Source organism: Podarcis erhardii (genome assembly GCF_964252035.2).
Source record: "Podarcis erhardii genome assembly, chromosome: 4".
NCBI lineage: Eukaryota > Metazoa > Chordata > Lepidosauria > Squamata > Lacertidae > Podarcis > Podarcis erhardii.
The window spans coordinates 55,065,348-55,079,939 of NC_138508.1; the positions used below are offsets into that span (position 1 = coordinate 55,065,348).

The 14,592-nt window shown below is 42.3% G+C and overlaps 1 long non-coding RNA gene across 1 annotated transcript; it reads right to left on the reverse strand.

The window, feature by feature from the left end:
* Positions 1–2,052: 2,052 nt before the first annotated feature.
* LOC309340843 lies at positions 2,053–13,544 on the reverse strand. Its single transcript, XR_014156124.1, has 3 exons — positions 13,507–13,544; positions 2,564–2,633; positions 2,053–2,179 (listed from the first exon to the last, which is right to left on the reverse strand). It is a non-coding gene; the product is annotated as an uncharacterized lncRNA (long non-coding RNA).
* Positions 13,545–14,592: the final 1,048 nt, after the last annotated feature.

Sequence of the window (14,592 nt, forward strand, 5' to 3'; positions counted from 1 at the left end):
AAGCAGAGGGTTCAGTCATGTCCCCACACATCAGCTGACATCACCCAGTGACATCAACTGATTGACAGAAAGGTGTGTTTGGGGGGAAATGCCTTTGCAGGCCAGAGGTTCCGCACCTCTGAGAAGGAGGAACATCCCCTCCACTGAATCATTGTTTGCAGTGGTGCAGCTAGAGCCAGATCTTAGGCCCAGAGCCCAGAGCCACAAATCATAGGAGGGCTCCAACACCCAGAGAGCAGCAGATGAGGAGAGAGCTGCAAGTAGGCCCCATGTCAGCACCATGTTGGCCAGAAGGCACCTGGCTGGGCATATATATTGTTACATATGCTCTCTTTTTATTGTTATTATGAAAATATTTATCTTTTTCTCAAACACAATGGTGCTTAGTCCCATCAGGGCAGCAGAAGCAACACTCATTTTATTCTGGTGGTCATGCTGCTGCTAACATTTAAAAATGTAAAGGTAAAGGGACCCCTGACAGTTAAGTCCAGTCGCAGACGACTCTGGGGTTGTGGCGCTCATCTCGCTTTGCAGGAGAAGGAAGCCGGCATTTGTCCGCAGACAGTTTTTCCGGGTCATGTGGCCAGCATGACTAAGCCACTTCTGGCTCAATGGAACACTGAAACCAGAGCAGCGCACAGAAACGCCATTTAACTTCTCGCCAGACCGGTTATTTAAATAAGTTTAAAATGCAAAAATGTGCATTCTCAGAGTATTGGAGAATTACTCTTTTTTTGTAAGCAGGGTTGGCAAACTCTCTTTCTTTAACAATGCCATAGAAACATGGACTATCTCCTTTGAGTGAAGGCTTCATAAGGAGTTCTCTGATCAGTTCTAAAACCATCAAGAATGGACCTTGCTTAGGAAGATAGGATGCAGCCTTATACTGTCTTAATCAGGCCTTTGGTCTACTAGCTTAGTACACTGACTGACAGTGGCTTCCCAGGATCTCAGACCAAGTTATCTCCCAGCTGTAGCTGGAGAGTCTGTAGACAGAAGCTGAGAACTTCTGTGTACAAAATAGATGCCCCACCACTGATCTCCAGCCCTTCCTCTCAGTCCTAAAAGCCAGACACAGACGTGTGCCTTAAAAAAGTACCACCATGTGTGAGGAATGGATTCTTCCAAATGTTATCATGCCCTGAAAGGATCGTGTCTTAAGGGAACATTTTTAGAAGAAGGAAATGTGAATGCCATTATTCATTTCTGGCAATCTGCATGGCGTTATATTTATAAAATGGGTAAAGATACTTGGGCAAAGTCTATAAGTGTCCTTTCCAGTAATTTCAGGTCTGGAAGCAAATAAGAAAACTGTAGCTTTAAGACAAATGGAAGCTTAAAGTTAGTGAAGCTGGAGGAGGGTTGGTTCCTTCCTGGTGGTGTGGGAGTCGCTTCCTTCCTTGTGGTGTGAACTGATGCCAGCACCACCCCCAGGAAGATGTTATGAAGAAATCATGTAGACAAGGACAATTATATGGTTTCTTCCCACACAGCTGTTACCTTTTCTCCAACCCTAGTTGACATTCACATGGAAAGAAAACCTATCATTTGCTCTACCCACACAGTTCCTCTCTCCACACAATTCCCGTATCACTGTGGGCAAGTGTGAATCAGTTCTGTGTTTGCTAAGAACATAAGAAGCGTTCTGCTGGATCAGTCTTGCGTTCTGTTTTCACAGTGGCCAATCAGATGCTGGTTTGCTGGCTTTTTTGTTTATTATGTTCATTTATTAGACACTTCATAACATGGCTTCTCTGGGTGGCATACATTAATAAGGCCAAAGCAAGATTAAAACATAATAATATAATCAAATACAACAATAAAATATAGGACTAGAACAAAACAAAACAACAGATACCAACCATGGTCAAGTGAGACCATCAGACATTGTGTCTTGCCCTGCTTGTAAATGCCAAGAATCTTATTCATTTGTTTTAAACAAAGCCAGCCTCTTAAACCAGTCCTATGTTTGGTTACCTATAAATGCAGGGCTTACCATTGTTCTTTCACTTGATGGTTTGTGCATCGCCTCATGGCCATAAAAACACTCACCTCCATGTCTGCCTCTTCCTAACTGCATTCTCCTTCTGTCAGCCTTGTGACAGAACTTGTGTGTTCATACACACACACACATACACCAATACTCAGCGCACCACTGATATGTGTCATTGCTTCTAACCTAAATGGAAGTATATGGGAAAAGCAGGGGGTCAGTGTCCAGTTAAGTGGCTGGTGTCCCCAGAGGGCCCTGAGTATTAGTGATCCACAATTCCCTACAGAGAATTGTACTAGGCATACAGTGCTGTCTATTGTTGTTATACCAAGCAGGGAAGAAGTAGAAAATTAAGAAAAGGAGACTTAGAAGAACTGTAGGGTGTAAATCAAGCAGACATAGCAGAGGTCTCAAAAGAGACATAGCAGAACATCGGAGGAAGTGAGCTAAGCCAATGGAGTTGTGGCAGCTTCTCCCTCTGTCTCTCTCTCACACACACACACCCCACAAAGACACACTGAGAGAAGAAACGGTACTTCACACAATCACAGACAGAGCACCTCAGCTTACCTTCCTCATTGCCTTCCACAAATGCAAGCCACTCACTGCAACCGCAGGGAGGAAGGGGTGGAAAAGGCATCTAGAAGGAATAAATAAGCAAGAACTGGCCCTCGATGAACAACCAATTAAATCTGGAACTTTCAAACCTCATAACTTGAAGAACTCTGGGGTTAATGTTGCACAATAGAGAGCTCTGCAATCACTTTGAGTTTCTGATATTACCTAAACTGCCCAAAGAAGAAAGTGAAGAGTTAGGACAGTGGTTCTCAAAGGGTGTGGCATGCCACACTGGTGTGGCAGGAGAGGATGGCAGTAAAGGAAATATTTAAACATCTCAGTGTGGTACACACACACACACACAACCAGAAAGAGTATCCATACCTCTCTTCAAGAACATTAGCTATTATTCAACAGTTCTCTATGATGATATTGTTGTGAACAGGGATTTTAAATTCTGATAAATATGAAAGATCAGAAAAGGAAAAAGCTTCTTTGTACTGAAGAGGAGATGAGCATTTGTTAATCTCAAATTAGACCTAATATAAATGAAATTACCTGGCATAAACAAGCTCACACCTCTCACTGAGTTTGAAGGTGCATATGTAAGCGCCTCATTTATAATTATATTTTGGGAATGATTCGTATTCTGATGTAGCTGCATTGTTTTATACTTTCTGGATGCTCTGCGATCATATGTTAAAGTAATTCTGCTCTATGTTATAAATCAAGCACTGCTAATTGTTTCTTTTTGTTTTCCAATGTATTTCTTATCAATAAAAAAATTGGTGTGGAGTGAGCAAATTTTTATTCTGGAAATATGTCCCAGATAAAAAAGTTTGAGAACCACTGAGTTAGGAGGTGAACAATGGTAGGAAACATGAGAAGCCTGCGCCTCAGCCACTTTTCATCAGGACTTTCGGAAATTTAGTCAGATTGTCATTGTCACAAGATCCTCAATGCCCAACTTCATATGGATAGTACAAAACATGTGGATATTCAGTCTTATAACATGAGACAATGCTAGAAAAATCAGCTGGCTTAATTATACAGCTGTATAATAGGTTTTCCATTACTTCCTCTATATAATAGGCTTTGCTTTAAACAACGTTTCCCAAAAGTTTCATTCTCACAGTAACAGAATGCCTCTAATCCTTCTGATTCTCTCCATACAGCTGTTGTTTTCAAAGGATGCAGCCCAGATCCTATTGAAGTCAATGGTAAAATGTCCAGCAAATTTAATGGCGCTCTAAATATGTTGCCAGATAATGCCATCTCCCCAATGATTTTGCAGGCAAATTTGCACGTATAGCTTTTTGACCAGTACAAGTACTGGCATTTTGCAGGCCAGAATAGCCTCTGGATTTCCAATCATGCTGGGTTAAGCCATGGCCAAGGACCAGGCCCAACTGAGTACTGTACTTATTCTCTCTTTGATAGGAAATGAGTGGAAGCAGCAATGTTTAGTATAGATAACTGGTGACATCTAGTGAGCAATTTATATAATGCACAAAATGTTCCAACAAAATTCCGACCTTGATTAAAAGTGTGGAAGACCAGCTCTTGCAGTCACCATAGGAAAACTTATTGATCAACAGCCTGGGCCCTGATAAGTCTGCAGTTCAGCTGAAGGGGGTTTTCTGTGGATTGGCAGCTTTGCCAATAGCCCTAAGCCCATCAGCTGCTCCTTTCCTCTGGAAGGAAGAGCTTGGAACCTAGGCTGGTAAGTCATCATACACATATTTGTGATGGTTTTTAATTGTTGTGAGCTGGTTTGGGGGCCCTTCTTGACTGAAATGCAAGGTATAAATATCATAAATCACTTAACCAATTACATGAGATTTCAAGATTTGAGACCTGGGATTGCATGTGTACATTCACTCCTCCCTACTGCAAGTGTTGGAACAGGTTTGGTGGGTCACCCAGCCATGCTGTTAGGAGTTTCCTATTTAGTTGCAGAATCGAACAAGGAAAATGAAAAAGCAGCAGTACCTAGCTCTTCAGGAAAGCTTTTGTTAGTCTAGGGTTTCCTATACTATTTTAATAATCATACGATAGAGAGAGTGTGTGTGTTTCGATCCTATTAATGTTTAATTGTTTTTAAATTATTCCCCCTCCCCATGTTTTTAGCTGTTCTTATTTTATCTATGAGCTGCCTTGAGTTCCTGTCAGGGGAAAAAGTGGGGTATAAATATTATAAAAATAATAATATTTAAGCACTTTGTCTCTGCATATAAAGTAGGACCATCGAACCTCTTGGGCTTGCTAATCAGAAGGTCGGTGGTTCGAATCCCCGCAATAGGATGAGCTCCAGTTGCTCTGTCCTGCCAACCTAGCAGTTCAAAAGCATGCCAGTGCAAGTAGATAAATAGGTACTGTTGAGACAGGAAGGTAAATGGCATTTCTGTGTGCTCTGGTTTCCATCACGATGTCCCATTGCACCAGAAGTGGTTTAGTCATGCTGGTCACATGACCCAGAAAGCTGCCTGTGGACAAACACTGGCTCCCTGGTCCTGAAAGCGAGATGAGCGCCGCAATCCCATAGTTGCCTTTGACTGGACTTAACCATCCAGGGGTCCTTTACTTTTACCTTTTTACCTATAAAGTAAGAGCGTAAAAGGGCAGGGGTTGACTTTCTGATGCTCAGTGGACACAGTGACCCTGATCCAGGTTTAATTATGCCTTGTTACATGCAACCAAGGGTACCAGAAGGGAAGTGCATCTTCATCCCCATCAAGTTCTCTAGGTGTGGAATAAGTATTTGGATGCACTCATAAGGATTCCAGATGCACATCTACATCACCTATTGGCATGGGCCCCTCTATCTGGATAGAAACATGTGTGCAGGATTTGGGAGGCCCTCAGGCTTGATACGTATAATGGAAACTCCTAACTGGAAGAGGTGAGATGTGCCTGCCCCTAGTAGTGTGTGAAGTGAAGTGTTTAACAGTTCCCATTCACCATCAGGGCCGTCTAAAGCATTTCTGGCACCATTGTGCAAAGATCCCTCCAGCGCCCCCCCACCCCCCGTTTTCCAGAGTTGTTGTCAACCTTTTCCCAAGCCTCTGCGGGGATCACTCTCCTGCGGAGGCTTGGGAAGGAAGCTGCACACCCGCCAGCCATATGGTTGATGGGGCACAGCTGGCAGGCGTGCAGGGAAAGGGGAGGCTGCTGGAAAAACCACATAGCTCCCCCACTCGCTGGGGCGCCCCTGCGACGCCAGCGCCCTGGCGCAACGTGCCAGTAAGCCCAATAGGAAAGATGGCTCTGTTCACCATCTTTCTTGTTCTCTAAGGCAGTTCTCCAAGTGCCCGACATACAATCCACATGAATTCCATATTTGTCAATCCCAACACACCCTGTAACTGAACATAGATTGAGCCTTGTTTCCAGTGCTGGGCAGAACCTACTGTGTGCCAGCTTCCATTCCTTTAAAGGCTTCAGAAGTCAAGCTCAATGGATGGAAATGCCATTGATGCTTTTGACTGAGGGAATGGTTATTGCTGAATGAATTTCTGTCACATTTTGCTCATCTGAATGCGGCCTCTAAGGAGTTCTCAGCAGACAAACAGCTCTATAGACTCTCTCTTTTTGATATTACATGTGTTTTTGTTCCCTTGAAAGGCTTTTAGCCCTGAGGTAAGGATTAGACAACAACTTAGCAGCCTTAAAAGACTTCAGGAAAAAAATAGCCTGACAGCCTTGAAAGAAGGAGGCCTGTTTTGTTTTTTCAAAGGTGTAGCATTGTTTTCTGGGCTGCCACCAACAATAACTGCGGAGAAGAATCAGTTTTACAAATCAAGTAACACTGAAAGCATTACAGAAGTAACATATTTTGTAACTGTTTATGTTCGATTGATATACCCCACAAAAGACATCTCCAAACATTTTAATATAGATTCTCGGAAAGGAGCTGTGTTCAGCTGAAACACTTTGAACTAATTCAAACAAACCACAAAGAGCGGCATTTTTTTACCATCATGTTGGCAACTGTTATATCTTTGGCAAGACAAAATCAAGGGTATTCCCTTCACTGAGCAGAGCAAATTCTGACTAATGGGTTGAATCCAACAAAACCATCTCCAGGTCTGTTCTGAGGTTTCCTCTAACTCTCCAGAGCAGAGTTTTTGTTTGATTTTATTTTGAGCAGGGAGCACAAAGGAAGAGGAGAGGGATGACTTTGTTGGATATAACCCAAAATGTCTCTCAGATGTAATGGTGATGGATGGATATCACTCTTGAATGTGCTCTATTCAATGCCAATATAGCAGAGCCTGAGAATGCTGCTATACTTACATTATAAAATGTCTTTGGCTCTAACTGCTGAGCCCTTCAATTCAGAGGAGGATAGGAATCACACACAGATGAGGATAGGATTTGCAACAGGGCTTGCATGTGGTGCTGTTTAAATTGACACTGGATGCCAGCCCATTGCTTTCCATCAGGATCACATCTACCTGATGATATCAGGTGATTGACAGGTAGGCAGCCCCACCCACCTGCCAGCAGAAGCCATGGCCACTTTTTAATCTGGCTCACCAGACAAAAGTGGTTTCCCACAATGAACTAAGCATATTAGTTCTGTAAAAGAATATAAACAATAAATGGGTCAGCATTTCTGGAATAAAACTTAACCAATAGGCTTTGGATCTTGTATATGAAACTTCAAAGGAAGAGGACAAGACAATTCACTTCAAAGCCTCTTATGAACAATCAACTCGGGCAAACCTGCAATTTTCAACAATTGCTAACTGAAATAATATAAACCTATAGCTGAGCAAATTCCAAACCACAAAATTAACCTTTCTCAAAGTTTACCATATTGTTATTCATCAACTGAGCCATCAATGTAAACCTTCTCAGGATAATAAATATCCTGTATTGAAATGCATTGCAGGGGTGTTGTAATATACCATATTGCAAAGGATTCAACCTACAGTGGTACCTCGGGTTACAGACACTTCAGGTTACAGACCCTGCTAACCCGGAAGTAGTACCTCGGGTTGAGAACTTTACCTCAGGATGAGAATGGAAATCGTGTGGTGGCAGCGGGAGGCCCCATTATCTAAAGTGGTACCTCAGGTTAAGAACAGTTTCAGGTTAAGAACGGACCTCCGGAACAAATTAAGTTCTTAACCCAAGGTACCACTGTATTATGGGTTTATTATTTAAGTGTTTACTCTTCTGGGTGTTATTTGATTGTAGTTTTTGATATATGCTCCTCCTGAGCACTGCTTTTGGTTGATTTCTATCCCCTCCAATAGTGACTGGTGGGGCAGCGGATGCAAAGTGCTGCTACTCTCCCAGCTTACAAGTACAGCATGTTACTGCTGCAGTTACCAGAGGGGGAGGAGCAAGGTGTGGGGAGTTCAGCGCTGCGCAGTGGAGCACTGTGGAACCAATCTGCTGCTCCTGCCATTATGTGCATGTACATAGGTTATTCAAAATAGGAAATGTGATGATCATCTGAGGCCCTCCTTCACCTGTCACCTTCACAGGAGGTCCAGAGGGAAGCAACACGAGAATGAGCCTTTTCTGTGGTGGCCCCTCATTTGTGGAATGCTCTCTCTAGGGAGAGCCTGGCACCTTCATTACATTATCTTTAGGCACCAGGCAAAAAAATTCCTCTTCTTCCTGGCTAATTAAGCAATCTATGACCTTTTAAATTGGGGGGGGGAGTATTGTTTTGTTTGTTATTATGTTTGTGCTCTGTGTTTTTATACTGCAAACCACCCTGTGGTCCTCAGATGAAGGACAGTATATAAAATTTAACGGCCCCAGCAGCAACAACAGCATGTATATGTTGGTTATTGTCCCATTTGCTTCTGCATTTAAGAGTTTGTAAGGTTTGGTGCACTGCTGAATACCACACACTAGGCCTTCAAATGTGAGGCCTTACAAATCAACATGAAATGTGATAGGTAAAGGTAGGTCGGCAGCTAAGCCTGCTCTGGAAGCCAAGCCAGGAAAAAAATACATTGTTGTTGACAGGTCTATAATGCCGTGTTAGACAGCACCCATAGAATGGGATGGATGTGAAAAGCTCACAGAAAGCCACGTTGAATAGAGGGTGGAGGAAGATTCGATAACATTCCAAAGTACTGAAAGATAAAGGCGTGTAAACTTGAAAAGGAGAAAGCTAAACGGATCATCAAACACTGCATTTGGGCTTGAGTGAATGCGGCATTAACATAAATATTGAAACGTTTGCCAATAGCTACACACAGGGAAGCCAGTAATTCTATAGAAAGAAGTACCTTTTCTGTATAGAAGTTAATCAGTACCATGAAGGTTAATGGCAAGGGCCCAGGTGCTGCTGATCCTGGTTGTATGGGCAATGCAGAATCGGAAGCAGTGATATTTCCAAATGATAAACTGGGATTGTTAACCAGCGACCCTTCAACCTGCAGCTGGTGCATATTTCACCAGGTGATTATCCCAGAATAGCTGCAGTTGAAATCGGGCTTGAGAGGAAATAATGGAAAACATTTCTCCACATCAAAGGCAGTATGCTACTGAATACCAGTCGCTAAGAATCACAAGTGGGGAGAAACGTGGGTCTGCTTGCAGGCTGCCCATGGGCATCTCATGGGCCACTGTGAGAACAGGATGTGGGCCTAGATGGGCATTTGGCCTGACCCAGGCGGCTGTTCTTACATTCTTAAGTTTACTACCAAACAATACCATTTGGCAACAAGATGTCCTTTACACTCATATATAACCCAGCAGCTCTCCTTGGGCTCTGAGAGGAATTTGTAGGGAATACAAGATTTGCTGAAAGTTTTGAATAGCAGGGGCTTTCTTCTGTGTCAATGTCATTTGTAAACAAGGCCTGACATGAGTATCTTTTATGAGCAATCAGAAAGCACAGCTCTTCCACGCACACACTGTTGTACCGATAACATTAATTCATTCATGTCAAGAATGAAGAACTTGTGGTCCTCCAGATATTGTTGGATGACTAGCTCCCATCAGCCACAGGCAACTTGAACCACAGTCATGGACGATGGGTGATAATGGGTCAAGCAAGATCTGGAGGGCACCGTTAGCTTGCCAGGCAATAATGATGCAATGTGATACTGAAAATCATTGGCACTGAAACATTTCAGGGGTTAAACACATTTTGGCTTTTAAATAAATACTGAAGTGTGATTAGGAGGCTTTCACAGGACAAAAACTTCCCAGATGGTATCGTTATATCACCTCTACACATCTGTCTTTGATTCATTAAGCCATGTATCAAAATTGGATTTCATTTTAATACACACCGGGAGAAAGAAAAACTATGCCATGCTAGCTCTTAGACAGTGGTCTTTCTTTAGCTATAATCCCAGGAGATTTTCTGGATGATCCAGATATCTTTAGAAAGCATAACCTGCACATTTCAACACCACACCTCCAGTCACCTTCAGAAATTTGGAACCTTCAAAGAACATAAAAAGTAAGATTTGCAACAAAGGGATACTGCAAAGACCCAGGGAGGATAATGATACTGCCAGCATCTCCCTAAAAAAGACACCATCATTCCTCTTAGCTAAGAAGCTATATAGCTGAGGAAGCCCAAACATCAATGAGAAAGGAAATAAATGTGAAAACAGTTTTAAGGTTGATCCATCATACAAGTAAATCAAACTAGGATCAGTTTCTAGATCTGGAACTAAGAACTTAAACCTGCGTTTGCTTATTTCCTCTTCGCTACCAATTTGTATTCCTTTTTGTATCATATCTTTTTAGCTTGTAAGCCTAAGGGCAGAGTATGTCCTGTAAGCTGCTCTTTACTGTGCTGACTGGGGCTGATGGGAGTTGTAGCCCCAAATATCTGGAGGACACCATGCCAAGGGTTGTGTTATTTTGTGTGTGCCAAATGTCATAGCAGACTTCTTAGGACCAACCATCAAACAGATCTCTTGTGATTTCTGCTTTTCCTATTTGCAGCCCTCCTTCTCTGGGGATGTGGTAGGGGTTCACGTTTAAAGCTGAATCACACTTTTTGAAACAGTATGAGAACTGAAACACAGCCATCCTTCAAAATTAGCACTTATCCAAATTTTATGATGCTGATCTTCAACCAAATAAGATTTACAGAAATGCCTACATTAGGAGGAAGAGTGCATAAATATGCATATATGAGTGAAAAGAACATTAAAAAATATTAGGGAAAATACTTTGCAAAGATGTGTAGATTAGTCAAAACTTCATATAAATTCAGAAATTTGCCCTAAAATGCTGAAGAATTTTAATAAGGACTTTTTATTTTTTTAAAAAAAAATAGTGAACTGATATGCAATCGTGAAGAACTGGTTTATGATTGGAAAAATGAGAAACTGAGAGAACCGAAGTTGACCGATTCTTCCATCCCTAGAAGTGCGTGTTGCTCTGCAAGATTACCCTCATCCCTTGACCTAGCTATTAGCTCAGTGGGGACAAGGGTGGCATCTGCTCCTGTCTTCTCCCCTCCCTCATAATATTGGGGGAGGGACATGAGAAGAAAGGATTAAACACACCCTGGATCATGGCTGTCCTACATCACCTCTGGTTTGGCTCAAAGCTGTTGGTGAACCACAGGTATTTCCTTAAAAACCACTAATGGTTCATTATTCTAGCCTTTATCTTTAAAAGGTCAGGTATTTTGTTTTGTGGATTTGTAACTTTTTGTGGCTTTTGTGGCCAGCCCTGCTTCAGAACCAACACTGTTGGCCTGTGTTGCTGCTTGTTTCTCTCTGCTCAACCTGTTCATAAGTAAATAAAGAGATACTGCCAGGTCTCAGCAAATCTCACAAAGGAAACTGACTCTGAAAATCTGTTCTGGAGCGTCTCATCGCTTGGGGAAATGGGGAACACAAACCAGTATCGGTTTTTTTGCTCTTTGCAATTGAATTATACAAAATGCCACATGTTGGGTGAATTACCATAAAGATCAACCAAGGAATTGATTTCTACACTGATTTAATAAGTGAATAATCTGTATGCCATTTGCACCAAATGAAAACAAATGTTAGTACATAATCTAAATGACAAATTTGGGAGGGAAAGTGGTATTTCTTTTCATATGCATAAATGTTCCTTTGCATTGCTTGCTGCTGAAGACATCTCTTAATACTGCTGCCACTATTTTTCTTCCTTCCTTTATAAATATTTTTAATAGACAAGGAGACTTAGTTTGAATGATATGCAGATCATTAATTAATCTCAAAACTAGCCAAGGTTCATATTTTGCTGTGATTGTCAAACCGGAACACCTACACGCTGCCTAAAAGCTTTGGAAAATCAACTTCCAATCATTTATCACAGGGAAAGGTCAGAACTGATTAAATTCTGATTCTTCATCATGCTCTCTTTCATATGCACTTAATCAAGGTTTGCTTGGAATATGAGAGATTCTCAACCATTTCTTTCTTTGGAACACCACCCTAAAGCATACCGAATGAATAAATGCAATGATTGGAATTAAGATCATAAGCATGCAAGTGTCCTGCTGCATCAGGGCCAAGGCCCATCTATTCTAGCATTCTAGTCTCACAGTACAGGGCCAGCCCACCTATAAGGTCAGATGAGGCAAGTGCCTCAGGCAGCAAGATGCACAGGGACAGCAGATCCTAATGTCAATCTTTCTCTCCTCTCCCCCTGCCTGTTCTTGATGTAGATATTCCTTCGCCCCTTCTTCCCTGGTGGGGAGGTGGCAACATTTTGGAGTCTGCCTCAAGACAAACTAACCAGATAGAGACATTACTGATGTTTCTAACCTGAAGTAGGATCTGAGGTCCCTGCCCCTGTGTCTTCCACACCGAATGCAGCAATAAAAACATATAATGTTAATAAAGTTATCTGTAAGTACCAGCCATGCTTTCACCCCCACCCCAACATTTCGGAATCAATAGATGCAGGAAAACCTACAGGAAACACCTACAGCAAACTTGGACACAATGGAAGTTTCAAAACTGACTGTTGATATTTGCTCACGTATTCTTTCTAGCCACCTGTGCTGAGTTTACAAAATGGGTGTGTGGTTCTTCTATCTTTTGTGTTTGCAGCTTGCGTTGCTGAGATACGGAGTCTCAGGCCCCAGCAGTGAAAATAAGCCAAATTGTTTTCTCTTTTATTTGAAACCCAGGCGTTCTCAATCAGATCATACACCTGAGTGACGCTAATGAACTCTTTTATGTGGCTTGTCATAGGCTGTCTTTGGAAAATCAGAGTGATGGAGTACGGTCTCGAGGATTTAAGAAAGAAAGGGACTTTAAACAAACAGTACAAAGCCCAGATCTAAACAGACGGCGAGAATTGTTGTCAGTTCCCATGCTGTCTGGAGTTGCAACATTATATCACATCTGTGCAACAATAAATGATCTGCTTAGTCATCAGCCTTAGGGAGAACTGTTTGGTACCCATCTGTATCTCTTGAAGGGATAGGGTGCCACCCCTGTGCAGGCCTTGTCGTGCCACTTCCGTTGCTGAACAGATTTCCATGTTTCTCAAGTGTATGGCTGGACTTCTCTGCAAATTTAGACTCAATGCTGAGCGATGATGTTGATCTACAATTTTTACAGAGCAAACCCAAGCAGGGGTCAGAGGGCCAAAGCAGCAGATTCACTGCAACATCCAGAGCCATATCAACAACTTTCAGCTGGGACAGAAGATGTGCAGCGAAGCTGTTTGTTTCCTTTTTGCAGCATCAGCTGCCTTATTGTCTCATATCCACCGTAATAGGAACCCGTGGGGCTTCATCAAACTTTGATAGAGTTCCACCCCGCACCCTTCCACCAAGTAAACTATTTGGACATAGTGAGCATTGGCAAACAAAATGTGCAAACACTGACACTTTCTGTCACTTCTGCACCTAACTCGTACTGTAATATTTCTCCTGCCGGGCCCTCTCTAGACACTTACTTTATTCATATCTCATCTTTCATTCTGTGAAATTGACACTGACATACATAGGGTCCCCTGGCACTCACCAGACCCAGTTCTGCTTAGCTTCAGCAAGTTGGCCCTGCATCCTGGACTTTGAGACCATGGCCTGCCCTAGACACTTCATACAGTCTATGCAGAAGAATAATGGCATGGCACGCACTCTTGAAGTTTTGCCATACAGAATAAACTCACTGAGCTTTCCTTGAGTAAGATTCAGAGCATGAGGCCAGTTCAAACAAAGCTTCGATGGAACACTTGTAGTTACACAGCCGTTTGGCTGCAAATGGAGACACAGAACAGAAAAGTCTTGTCTCACACAACCTGCCTGCTTCCTTGTTTGCTATGGACCCTCTCCTTCAGGCCCATGCTTCTTCAGATGCAAGCTACTTTCTTCTAGGTTTGTTTTTAAAACTTAAAGAAGCTGGATACAAAGTCTGTGCAGAAGAACAGCACAGGAACAAAAGCAGCTTGCACAAGTGGCATTTTTGAACTTTAAAAGCAAGCAGAAGGGAAAGGGTTAAGCAGCCTCTCTCCCTACCATCCTTCTTGTGCTCAGATCCAGCCTGCCAGTGGGGTTTTTGTTTGGCTTTTTTCAAGGAGGAAATAATCATAGAACTCCATTTAACCTGTTGTTTGAGGTGCTAATACTGAAAGAAATGTTAGCTAATTCTCATGACACAATAGGGCAGGGTTTGTTTGCTTTGGAAGGTGCTCTGTGTCTTAGTGGGAGCCCAAAATAACTAATCAGAAAGTTGTTCTAGAGGGAAAGGTGGAGATTTCAAAACATTCAACGGCAGCCAAGTTGCCAAGAGTACATGCAAATGAACTACATTCATGCTCTGAAACTACATATACTAAATAGATCAATGTATGCACACAGGCACAAAGTACACAAGAGTTCTCCTTTGCATCCTCAACTCTTTGCAACCTCACTGACCCTCTTTCACCCACTGAAGTACAGGCACTCCTCATCAAAGGCTGTGCTTGAAACCATATGTATGAAGCTTTCGTTAAAATCTTGTGAAGTTGGCTTTGAGCACTCCTAGTTATTTTGCAACGAGACTAGAGTAACAGGATCTGGTTTTGTTTTTTAAACTTACCTTCATTCAAATGTTACTTTTAGTTGTGGT